Source organism: Ochlerotatus camptorhynchus, unplaced genomic scaffold (assembly GCF_037179485.1).
Source record: "Ochlerotatus camptorhynchus isolate MF236.1 unplaced genomic scaffold, CSIRO-AGI_Acam_v1.1 ptg000062l, whole genome shotgun sequence".
Lineage (NCBI taxonomy): Eukaryota > Metazoa > Arthropoda > Insecta > Diptera > Culicidae > Ochlerotatus > Ochlerotatus camptorhynchus.
In genome coordinates this window covers 1,827,091-1,839,233 of record NW_027040552.1, presented here as the reverse complement: position 1 = coordinate 1,839,233, position 12,143 = coordinate 1,827,091, and the positions used below count along the sequence as shown (strand labels likewise).

Here is a 12,143-nt window from a genome sequence, read left to right as displayed (position 1 = left end):
ACTACCATCCGACCTTCGAAATAAAACAATATTTTCTAGAATTATGAGAAAAGTGGTCCAGGTAGAAACCACGCCTAACTGCTTGACAAAGTGGTCCAAGATAGGACCGATTGCTTCACCACCGCTTAAATGTTTAACAAGGTTACACCGAAAATAGTTTTCATGTAGCTTCCATTGGAATCGCAAATGATTTTCATCCATAAACAAAATTAATGGAATTCATCTGAATTTCACATAACATTTATGCGATCATGTTAATTTTATATGATTTTTCATATGAATTTCATTGGCCTCATAATATTCATGTGATTTGTGGTGAGATTTTCAGCTATGTGAAATTCACATGGTTTTCATCCATTAGATATGTGATAAATTTTTTGAGTGTAGTTAAACCAACCGGTCAACACTCGTGTTTATTTCAGTTACCGTGCGGACGTTATTTGTGACTAGCCCCGGTCCCTTTCAAATTGTATCATTATTTATGTACGGTCTTTATATTTGAAATGACGTTGCACATTCATCTAGCGATGGCCGATTTTCATTCGAATAATCGATTAATCGATTAACGACCCGAAAAGTAAAATATTTGTAATCGGTTATATCATTCCGATATAAGCATTCACTTCTTCAGTGGATCATCACCGATCGTTTCAAACATGTGCTGCACTCTCATTGGTGGAAAAATGACAGCACAACAAACAAAAATTATCGATTAGTTGTTAATCGAGTAGTTAAAAAATGGGACATCTCTGGTTTTGGTGTGATTGTTTTGATAAAAAAAAGTGCGCAAAATTTCATCTCTACCGAGGGGGCTGCAAAACCACAAATTTACCTTGCATACGGGGGGTATTCATTGGATGAAAGGGACCGTGAAAGAGAACACTTAAATAGAAAGTTTTTCTTCCGACAGTTTCATCTTAGTATTCTTCTTTGGTTAAACCTAGGATAAGTCTTAAGAGGAGGCGAAGAAATCGTGCCCATAGTCGTAAAATCTGACTCAAATTTGAGATCCATTTACAAACATTAAACATAGACTAAGTTAAAATCTGCTCGAATCTGAGTAAATGTCTTGCATATTTGACCAAATTTTGCTCAAAGTGTAATTTTGAGTGCATTCACTCAAATTCGAGCAGATTTCTACTCAGTGTATGAGCAACCGTTATTTTAGGGAATGTGGGTAAACGGAATTCAAACTTGAGTCAGATTCTACGACCGGGCATGCTTTCGTCAGTTAACGAAGCATATCACAATAATCCATTCGAATGAAGTTCCTTTGATATTTATTCGTTGCTGCTCATAGGTATATCAGTTTACGAAGATTTGTCGCTCTCTTTTCTCACCCGTAAATTTCGACAGTTTTGGGTGGTTTGTTTTCCTTCCTGCATATTCGATTGCCGTCAATGGATGGCAATCGATGTCCGTCGGTGATTGGCACTAGATTGCGGAACAGAGACCGACGTTAAATAAAGGAAAAAAGAAAAAAAGGGTGCTTTGTTTTGGCTCCCATTATTTGCCATCTCTTTTATTCTGATGTAAAATGATAGGGATCAACGAGAGACGTTAGGCACTGTATACCGAAGTTAAAATGACTTTTACTACCACGCTAACTTTGAAATAAAGCAATATTTTTAAATCTTTCTTTTAGAACCACGAGAAAAGTAGCCAAAATTTGTGACTTTCTTTAAAAAAAAACAGCATTTTGTTGGTCCAGTTTTGTGAAATCGCTGGTAGAATGCCAAAACTGTTTGGCAAAGTGGTCCATTGGATTTGATAATTAGCAGCACTGTCTCAGCGTAAATATGAAAACTCTCAATGAACATCGATGTCACACGGTCGTAGAATCTGACTCAAGTTTGAATTCCGTAGATCCCTTCCACTTTTCGTGAGCGACAAAAAAGCTTTGTATGATTTAGTGAAGTCGTTAAGTTGGTTGTGCATCGAGTAGATGTATCCACTGGTGGTCGAATTTTACTCAGTTTATGAGTGACCGTGATTCTAGCGAAGTGAGTAAACGGAATTGAAGTCATTTCATGAAAACTAGCAACTTTTCCTGAATCCATGGGACACCTTGTTAGCGCCGCTCGGTGTCACTTTGTATGGGAGCGAACTGTCAGTTTTTTAGTTTAGTGTCGAACAGTGAAGTTATTATTTTGCTCTAAATCTTGATTTAAAAATCAAGATGAAAGTGTGTGGGTTCAAAAAGAAAATATCGCTGTACTCAGAAAAAGAAGCTCTTTCAGATGATGTATAAAAAACAATACATTTTTCAAAATTAAAGAACCAAATTTAATATTTTTACCATTTTTCAAGGCGAAAATTCTAACTTTTGGACTAAGAATGGATAATTTGTTTTCTAAGAGAAGCTGGAAGAAATTTCTGGGGAATGTTTGAAGTAGCTTCTGAAGGAAGCCGAAAAACTTACAGAGAGAGAATAAAGAAGCTCTTTTGAAGGAAGTTTGAAGGAAGTTCTAAGAAATGTCGGAGAAGCATTTAGTGTACTCTCAAAACAAATATTCAGAAACTTTTGACGAAAATTTAAAGACGCTTTTGAAAAAAACGTATGACGGATCCAGAGGAAGCCAGAAAACATTCGGAAATCGGAAACAAATTCTAGGCGTAGTCATTTCCAGGGGAAGCCAGAAAAAGCTCAGAAAAACTTTCTATTAGAACTTATTGCGCATTTTGCACCAAATTAGACTCCTGTGCACAGTAATATTTGCGCACAGGCCAGAAAATTTTAAAATCGACTTATTTGAAAGCAGTAACAGCTTCAGAACATTACTAGCAAGCTACACTGTTGAATTAAAGCTTTAAGAAGCTCCATATTTAACTTTTATGACCAGTGCAAAAATATTACTGGTTACTTATTTTTAGCGCAGGAGTCTAATCAGGTGTGAAATCCGCAATAGAAGTCGAAAAAAACTAATGAAACTTATCGCTTAGGTAGGGTAGAGAATACTTCGGTCTAATCGCCCATTTTGGGCCTATCGAGCAGAAAACTTCTATAGATACATTCGGTAGAAGTTTAATTGAACCTCCTTGAGAAGACGGATTCCTGAAGACGCTGGAAGAAACTTCGTAAGGTAGATTGAAGGAAGTTTTTGGCGAAAGCCGAAAGCCAGATGGCTTAGGGAACAGTCGAAAGAAACTTCAAGGAGAATTTGGAAAAACATGCTGGAAGAAAGAGATTTCTTGGGGTTGTTCGTACAACATTCTCTGAGGTTCCTGACATGTTCTAATGATTCAGAAATTGTCCTGATAGTCATAAAACATACCTGATGGCCCCATAAACGTCCATGAAGTTTTCGGAATATTCCTGAAATACATCTTTCTTGAAAGTTCCTACCATTTTACTAGTTATCTTCTGATCATCCTATAAGTAGTCAGAACTTCCCTGATTATAATGAAATTACCGGAAAATCTCTAATCTTCTCAGAAGCCTTTCATGAAGATTTCGGAACTTCTGAATGGCGTTGAAGTTCGCTGATCACCCGATTGTTTTTTAAATTTGAAAAGTTCTTGAAACTGCCATTAAACATACGGACCTTCGTTTCGAATGTTCTCAAACTTTTCAAATGTTCATTTTACTTCCCTAACGTTTCCAAAATTTCATAAACCTCTCGGAATAAGGTTGCTGAAGTTTTCGAATATATCCTGAGTTTCTCGGAATTCCATTCAAGCTTCAGTAATTTAATATAAATTAATTGATCTGTTCAATTGAGACCCATGCAGAAGGTTGAATCACAAAAGGCTGAAAATCGAAAAGGCCGAAAATTTTCGATTTGAGAATACCTCATATTGAACTTCTTTATGAACGAAGCCACCTTATCGTGCTCGCACCGGTCCATTTTGTCGCTTTCCCGAGTTTTTTCGGCCTTTTTTGATTCGACCTTTCGTAGTACTCCCGTTCAATTCTCCTGGAGCAAATAAAACTGTCCTGAAAATTAATAAATATGCCCTGATGTTCTTTGGACTTGTTGTGAAGTTTCCAAAATATTTCTGGTGTTTTCTCAAGTTCTTTGGAGTTCTCTGAACTTTCCTGAACTTCCCAGGTTCTCGAGTATTAACAGAAGTTAAAGAAACTGTCTTTAATTTTTCGGAACTTATCCTTACAGATCTTTAAATTTACCCAAGAGTACTCGAAGCATCGGTATCTCAGCAAAACTTTTGAATGATGTGGATGCCCACATAAAAGCAAATCGTAAAGAATGCTCGGTGAGTGAGGAGTGTGAGTGCCGATGCACCACTCAAACCTTCGGGCTGCGTGCTCTTCTTCTCTTCGTCGTTCGCATCGCGAGCGGTGGAAAACGTTCTTCGTATGCTTTAGTCTTCATGACGATGCGAATGGTTTTTCGCATCAACGCGATGCTCATGCTTTGATCCTCACGAAGAATATTTGAATACCTATGCTCTAATGATGTCGCACGAAGCGTATTGGCGCTGACAACGTCTCTCCGTTGGGAAGTTATTTTTTCTCTAACGATGTTTCTCGTTAATGTTTGTGTAAATGAAACAAAAAATATTCCCTTTTGCACTAGCTCACGTAAACCCACTATAAAAATCACGACACTCGTCATCGCAAGCAATCACACAAAGCCTCGTTCATGAACGATAATAGCAATGATGCTCTTCATGAAGAGGATCAATCCGGGTGTATTCTTCTACGAGTGGCATCGCTCGCGAAGAACGATTGTTGGGATCGTGTTGCTGGAAATTTGAGAGTGAGTGACCCATGCTCAAAGGGTGCATGTGGTCACTCAGCCAATGAAGGGAAGGGTGGGAGAAACAAAATAACACGAATTGCTTCGTCAATATAAGCGATCGCACACGAAGAATGAACTGCACACACATAGCTGCTGTTCTTCTACCGCGATGGGAAAATAATCCGATGATCGCTTCAGTGCGATAATCAGTAACCTTGGATAAAAGTCTCTTACAATAGTTTCATCTGACAGTTCAGCGGAGCAGACAATAATCATTGTGATTATTTATAAAAATCGGTATTCTGAGAAACCTTATCTGTATATCGGTATAAAGTTTGAAAATCGGTATATCTGGCAACGCTGATAGACGCACTGCGCTTGAGCAAACGTGGAGTAATGCATAGAAAAAAGTAAGTTCACATACCTTGCTACTGAGGATGGAATATTTGTTATCAAATTCTGATTCTTAATTTTTCTTGATATGTTGTCTTCGGTTGCATCGAAATGGGCGATGTTCGTTTGGTTGCATAAGACATACATGCAACGGCCGGTCTATATTCAGTGTTGAAGTGTTTATATGAATGAACCAGTAGGGTTTTTGATCTTAACTTCCGTCCTACTAAGCAAAATCCGCACTTAGCCTTTTTTTCCGAACGGATATGAACCCATAAATGGAGTGATTCTACTATGGATGTCTTCCAAATGCCTTTCACCTTTATATACGTACCGTTGGATTTGATGAAGAATCACAAATTGTTGAGATATTGTTATAAATCTAACACTGCTTCTTGAATCCAAATTCGTTCTACGAATGAAAGCATACAAAATGAATTTGCTAAGAGCACTGCTGCAGTGCTCTACATTTTCGAAGCTCTAAAATGAACTCGAGTTTTGTTTCTCTCATACAACGCGTTCAACGCTTCATTTCTATAAAGCCTAGCTAGACTATCAGTAAGAAACTGTGTATGTGGATCTTCTCGCCGTTGCTTTGCTCATCGCTTTCAATGTTAGTAACGTCGATTTTCTAGTTAAACGAATCCTCGTTATGGCTTCAATTACCGCTCTTTCAATTTTTTAAAATTCGTTATGTCCTGTTTTCGTTAATTTTTTTTTAGATAAATTTATGGATGGAAGATAAATTAGATATTTTACGTGTAATCTTCAAGTGTTTTTAAGTGATAAATGCTTTAAATATATATTTTCATTTTCCGTCATATTCGTCATGAAACCTCTGTTGATGTGTTTCATGAAAGACGAAACTATCAAAGTCGAGCGCTATTTCGCTCGTTCGTTTAACCGAAGCTTGACAGAAAGACTTTTGGAGCGACGGGAGAAAGAGAGTCAAGCGATTAAACATATTTGTTGCCGGCGCCGGTGGTGTAGTGGTAAGCGTGACTGCTTTCTAACACCCCAATGGGTCTGGGTTCAATCCCAGCCGAGGTCGGTGGGATTTTTCTGAGGCATAAAAATCTCTGGTCACGTCTTCCTTCGGAAGGGAAGTAAAGCCGTTGGTCCCGGCCCATGTGTATTGTGAATGGGTGCGATATCCTACGCAGGTGTGGAAGCTGCCTTTCTGCACATTCGATTGTCGTCAATGGATGGCAATCGATGTCCGTCGGTGATTGGCACTAGATTGCGGAACAGAGACCGACGTTAAATAAAGGAAAGACTGAGGATTTAGAATGCTGCGAAGCTGTTCGACTTGAACAGAAAAAGAAAGCCAGCAGTCTCTTCGTAGCGTCGATTTGGTCGATTGAAGCTGATATTGTGACGCCCTGGCTAGCAGCGCTGCTTTTGTTTTGAGAACAATGAGTGTAAATATTCAAAAAAAAATGCGCTCGTATAGGCTTTGTTTTTTAGTTTATGAGTTAACGCATCGGAACAAACGTATTATTGAATTGTGCACGGTGAAATCATTGATATTACTGATATTTTCTGCTCGATAGATCGGAAATGGGCGATTACTCCTGTTCTCAAATGTATGAAAATCCTTCGTCAATCCGATCAAAAGTTCCAACAGAGTTGAGTATTATGTTTCCTTCACTTCTGTTGGCTAATAAAAGCTTTAAATAATCAAAATTCTGAATCTGACATCTTATAAACATATCTTAAACGCAATAAGTCAATTGATTTTCAGAAACACAATCAACAATAGTTTTCTAAATCCACATTGCATAGATGCGCAAAGCCTGTTTACACACCCAAATAAATCACTACAAAATCGAAACATACACGATCTTAAATGACGAGTAAACAATTGAACCCAGACTAAATACTTTGTAAATTCACCAACACACACATACACACACATATACATCAACAAAAACAAGAAAACGGTATATTTTTTCGAACCACTGTTGTAGTAGTGCAACCTTTCAACGTACGCGAAAGCCACAAAGAACTTGATAGTTATTATTAACAAATAGACCTAAAATGAAACGGAATAACAGTGCCATGTTTTAAACAAATAAAAAAAGAATACACAGAATCGTAACATTTAAAGGAATATATATTTTTATGTTTTAACTCCTAGTTTTTTCCCCTTCGTCACCAATTTTAAACGAACAAATTTTACACCAAGGCGCGCGTAAATCGAAAACGTAATCCAAGTGTTAGGAAGACGGGAACCGATTTGAGTTAGATGTGCAAGAAGAATCGAAGCGAAATGAGAAGAACTACGTTCGCAATAGTATTCGTCGTTACTTCGTTTGTTCTGAGTTGAAAGTTTATCATACCTACATACAAAATTGAAGGAGAAGCATACAAATGTTTATGATTATCGTGTCTCAATAAGCAATCATGTTTGGCTGTAGTGTTCCTTACTTGGTATAGTCTCATTATTTTTAAGGGATTTTTTTTACGAAAGGAAAATCATAGTATAGAAGTTCCAAAATTAGTATTTACATTTTACAACAACAACAAAACAAAACGTGCGCGGATGTGTAGAGTGGAGTGGTTTTAGAATGTATGTAGTATGTAGATGAATAGTAATGGAGTTTTTTTTTCTGCTGTAGATAGGTTTCATTGTTTGGATTTTACTTCTCCAAAACAGAACGAAACAATGTGCGTGTATAGTATTCATTATATAATTGGAATGGGCAAATTGGTAGCGCGTAGAGAAGCAACTTCGGTGTCCGAATGGTTTATGAGAGTGTCTTGTCGGAATGTTTCAAAACAAAAAAGTTTTCATGTTACACACTAAACAGGAATCACAGAAGAAAATATTTGTACATGTTGGAAGGGAAAAATCACAATCAAAGGTCTTTTCCGAGCAAGGAGTAAGTATTTGATGTGCTGTGACGAACTAAAAGTCCTATCTTTCTATTTATTTGTTTCGTTGTTTTTTAAGTATACGTCATATGTTTGAAAGTCAATTACTAAATTGCAACATACGCTTGCTTTCGTCTGTACTGTTCTGGACAATGTGAACTGAAAGAGTAAGAAACACATTTACCATCTCATGTTGACAAAAAAAAAGAAAATGTGACGATCATTAATTTCCAAGTCGAAAAATCCCACACATTAATTTAAACGTCGTTTATCGAATAGTAAGAAGAACATACGATGGAAAAGAATGCTCACCTATACACCTTTTTATACGAAATAATAACTGAAAAAGTTGACAAGTAAGGATACAAGTTCTTTGAATTTTTAATAACTATTCGCACTGTTCTCACAAACCTAACCTCATCACCGTCGTAATTTTGGTTTTTATCGTTCAGTAGCCCCTATGCTTGACGAAGAATAAACTAGTAGCATCCAGATGTCTGTTGTTCTTTAGTGTGTTGAGTAAAAGATGAGGTCACTGGTTTACTAGGCTGGAAAGTTTTAAATGTTCCGTTCTTGAAATCTGAGGTGCACCGCAAGTTATTCCTAATAATAGTTTGGTTGCAGTGCACTATTTCACCCGAAGATTTCAAAACCATGGTCAATCCTCAGATTCGACTATCGGAGAAGGCGAAATTGTTTCGATCACAAAAATCCATCAGAATGACGATCTGAAGAATAATTTCAAAATTTAATGTTTGCTATTAGCAATGACAGGACGAACAGGAAGAAATTTTCCAGCCGTAAGGGCCATCCTCTGATGAATATTCGTTTACAGTTTATAACATTGCATTTATTTTACGTCAATTACTGTCCATGAAAATCAAAACGAAAATCCATACATTTTCCACAAATGTGATATAATTTTCTTCTCATATTTTTTTTCACTTTGTTAGTGATCTCCAATCAACCAACTGTCCCCGCATAATTGTATTGAATTTTTCCCCTCTTCATAACGAAGAAATTCATTCTGTAGAACAGACATGTACAAAATTATATTTATATAAACAAAGGTAGACAAAATATTTAAAATCAGAAATTAAACAATTATATCCCAGTCGCCATCTATATTTTACACTGCAAACACACGAACCCGTATAGGAAAGGGAGAAGATAAAAACCCAATTGAATCACACAAATTACAATAAAAAATACCTTTTTCTCATACGACGAATAAAACTATTGATAAACAAGACAACTATTTACATATTATTATGAATTGCTCTTATATAGGAAAACAGAAAACAAACTAAACAACCGGAGGAAATTGTACAGAAAAGATATATTGAAAAGATATTTTTCACACGACATCTAACCTCTTCGAAGTGCGAGTGAAGCAAAACTGAAAGTCAGTAATCAATGAGGAAAGTCAAATCATACACAACATTTACCTATATTTACAAGGAAAATAGGAACTAGAATGCTACTGCTGATGCTTGCTTTCGTAGAACAAAAAACAAATCAAGGTCTGGATGAAAGTCAGGCATGATTTCCATGAGTTCGATCGGTTTTTGCGTAGTACCTTGCATCCTTTAGATTGCATACACGCTAGAAATATAATAGCCAAATTTGGGTAGACTCAATTAATCGAAATTTAATTGCCCCCATCTGTACTGCAATTTGCATAAGAAAGTACACACATTTGAATTAAGTTTACTCAAATTCGGTCACCCAGACTGAGGTACAAGCAGTTTACCCATATTCAGGATTTGTGCGGTTTGGTCCATTTCTTGGTAAAAAATATACTCAGATTTGGTTTTACTGATCTTATTGTGTACTTTTGAAAGCCGTTTTTCAAAAACCACGTATTCAACCAAATATAAGGTTTTTTGAAAGAAAGAAAAAACACGGTTCTAAAAGAAATGTTAATCAACTGAACCTCACACCAAAGGTTTTGCTATGTTGTAAAAGTCGTAATTTCCTTTAAAAAACGTTTGAATTCCCTTTTACGTTGGTGATGCGTTACGTACGGTTAGTGGAAGTTAGCCAAAAAAAAAGAATAAACATCCTGGCGCGTAATGACAGCTTAAATCAAAAAAACTCCCTTTGGGAAATCCTACACAGGTTCTGTACTCTGATAGCAATGATTATATACTAAAACAAAAAATTTGTTATATTTCTCATTCCATCCAACTTAAAAAAAAAATGAAAACGAAAGCACGTCAAGAAGCAAACTAACAGTTGAGTTAATAAAAAAAAAGTAGCAACATAATAGACGACATTCAAAAGAAAAAGTGCAGTAGCAAGCAGCAAAGCGAACACATTTAAGCGCGTATGTACGTAGAACAGCAAAGAAACAAAAAAAAACTATTTTAGCTTGACCATAGAAGATGAGAAAGATATCTGTAAAATAATTAAAAAAGAATGTTCCCGCCTTATTTTTTATGAAAAAAAAAACAACAAGTGATGATATATTTACTACTTTTACACTTTTTGTCAACGAGTAACATTTTATAGTGGTTTAGTGCGTTTTTATTAGAAGTTTAACTTTTTTCATAGTACTGGAGTGCCTATTGCACAATTTTTAATGATTGTTTTTTTTTTTTGCTTTTTACTTTTTAAATTATACACACACACATATATATACATAGTGAAGCGCCGAGTAGAAATATACAATAATTTCAAGCAAATAAAGTTTACAATTTATTTACTTTTACTTTGTTGATTTTGTTATTATTGTTTTGTTTTCTTTTCCTTAAGCCCTGCGTTCCGCTCATTCGTTGGCATTCCGTAGTTTCTGAAATTGTTTTTTTTTTCTCCCGTATCGGAATTTTAATATCACAATATCGCCATCGTTACGTTTAGATTCGCAGCTTTTCGTTTTATTAGAACCAATATTTCCGTATTATTTAGTTATCAATCTATATTTTTGGACAGAAGTTTTTTTTTTTAGAAAACATCGAAAATGTCATGCTTAACATTTGGCAACAAGCCTGGGCTATATTCATTCCCAAGACTGCAAAACGTGACGTGAATTGTAGTGTTGCAGTACCTTCTCATCATGTTTATTAGAAAATTGAGAAGAGAAAGTAAACGTTACCTGCAGTTTTTCAAGGCAATCGCAACGAAACTCTCAGCTCAAATGTGCAAAGTCTGCTAATGCCTTACCTCAGATTGGAGAGTTATTATTATTATTATTATTATCATTAGGCCGGAACAAATCACAAGTTTTTCTTTTGTCACTCGATGCTCGCACCAGTCGAGGGGGGGGGGGGAGAATAAAAAATAAAACATTCAAAATTCGTTTTGCATCAATTTGAAGCCGTATATTTCAAACGTTTACATCTTAGCCTTCGCCTTATGGAGTGTTTACACTAATGCTATATCACTAGCGCTAATGAGCCAGCTGCTAGTAAAAAGCTCACCAGCATAAGATTTCAGGAGCAACTGAAATTCGGACTAGTTGGCTAGTACACTAGCGCTAGCAAATCCACACAGATGTAAACACCCCATAAGCCTTCTACCACCGACGAACCGACATGCCACAGGAGCATTTCGTTTGTCCACAATTCGATTTGTCAAACGAGCGATTCGAACTTTCAAACGGGCAATCAGATCTGGCAAACGAGGTGAGACGCAAACCATGGCAATATAGATTCTATGCGGGTTCGTGCCCTTGCTCATTGCATTTATTTATAAGGCCCTCTCGTCTATTAGGTATTGCTTGGGCCGATGACCATTATTTACACAAAAGATCCCTTCCCGCTTTTATTTTTCAAATTGCTGACCAGTCTTCTGGGTGCGCTGATCAGCACGAGCTTTCTTTTTTTCGTTCTCCTTGTGGTTCGACAACCGGCGTTTGTTGGTATTTTCAATGAAAACCTTTGTTGCGTTTGATGAGCTGGTGCTAGAGTTTTCGTCGTTGCTTTCAACGTTTGAAGTGTGATGATCCTCGGTTTGATTGTCGGTGTTTCGCTGTTGTTCTTCTGCTGAGAACCCGGTGAAAGCAGGAGATGATTGACCCGATGTCGTTGGCTGGTTTTGTTCGATATCAATCGACGGGAAATCAGCGAGACTAAATGTACCCCCTCGGTTGGTGGTGCTGCTGGAACGGTGCTATTGTTCGATGTGGCTACATCCAAACATTTCTTTCTGGGAAGTGCTGCTCGGCCA

The 12,143-nt window shown here is 36.8% G+C and overlaps 1 protein-coding gene and 1 long non-coding RNA gene across 2 annotated transcripts in view; one reads left to right on the top strand and one right to left on the bottom strand.

Moving 5' to 3' along the window:
* LOC135717644 (ATP-binding cassette sub-family C member 11-like) overlaps positions 1 to 12,143 on the bottom strand; it is a 70,862-nt gene continuing 58,719 nt past the window's right edge. The window contains exon 10 of the mRNA XM_065239804.1: positions 1 to 13. The gene's annotated coding sequence lies outside the window, so the exon portion shown is untranslated. The remainder of the gene's footprint in view (positions 14 to 12,143) is intronic.
* Positions 20 to 10,686, top strand: LOC135696883 (uncharacterized). Its single transcript, XR_010517406.1, has 2 exons — positions 20 to 141; positions 383 to 10,686. It is a non-coding gene; the product is annotated as an uncharacterized LOC135696883 (long non-coding RNA).